Source organism: Nomia melanderi, unplaced genomic scaffold, assembly GCF_051020985.1.
Source record: "Nomia melanderi isolate GNS246 unplaced genomic scaffold, iyNomMela1 scaffold0014, whole genome shotgun sequence".
Taxonomy (NCBI): Eukaryota; Metazoa; Arthropoda; class Insecta; order Hymenoptera; family Halictidae; genus Nomia; species Nomia melanderi.
The window spans coordinates 10,322,596-10,323,550 of NW_027475130.1; positions in this window are offsets into that span (position 1 = coordinate 10,322,596).

The window sequence follows — 955 nt, forward strand, 5'->3', positions numbered from 1 at the left end:
CACTTTGGTTTATTGCGCTATCTCTAATAGCACCCGAGTTATCACCAGATATATATTGGATTTTCCCCTGACCCTGAGTGTCCGGCCCCATGAGACTGTGGTTTTCTCGGCCCCTGGTGGTCCGAGGTCGGTCCCGCTGCACAGATTCATGCGCCAGGGCCTCCTACAGACAATGCACTTTGATTTATTGCGCTATCTGTAATAGCACCCGAGATATCACCAGATATATATTGGATTTTACCCTGACCCTGAGTGTCCGGCCCCATGAGACTGTGGTTTTCTCGGCCCCTGGTGGTCCGAGGACGTTCCCGTTGCACAGATTCATGCGCCCGGGCCTCCTGCAGATAATTCACTTTGGTTTATTGCGCTATCTGTGATAGCACCCGAGATATCACCAGATCTATATTGGATTTTCCCCTGACTCTGAGTGCCCGGCCCCATGAGACTGTGGTTTTCTCGGCCCCTGGTGGTCCGAGGTCGTTCCCGTTGCACAGATTCATGCGCCAGGGCCTCCTGCAGATAATTCACCTTGGTTTATTGCGCTATCTCTAATAGCACCCGAGATATCACCAGATATATATTGGATTTTTCACTGACCCTGAGCGTCCGGACCCATGAGACTGTGGTTTTTTCGGCCCCTGGTGGTCCGAGGTCGTTCCCGCTGCACAGATTCATGCGCCAGGGCCTCCTGCAGATAATTCACTTTGGTCTATTGCGCTATCTCTAATAGCACCCGAGATATCATCAGATATATATTGGATTTTTCACTGACCCTGAGTGACCGGCCCCATGAGACAGTAGTTTTCTCGGCCCCTGGTGGTCCGAGGTCGTTTCCGCTGCACAGAATCATGCGCCAGGGCCTCCTGTAGATAATTCACTTTGGTTTATTGCGCTATCTCTAATAGCACCCGAGTTATCACCAGATATATATTGGATTTTCCCCTGACCCTGAGTG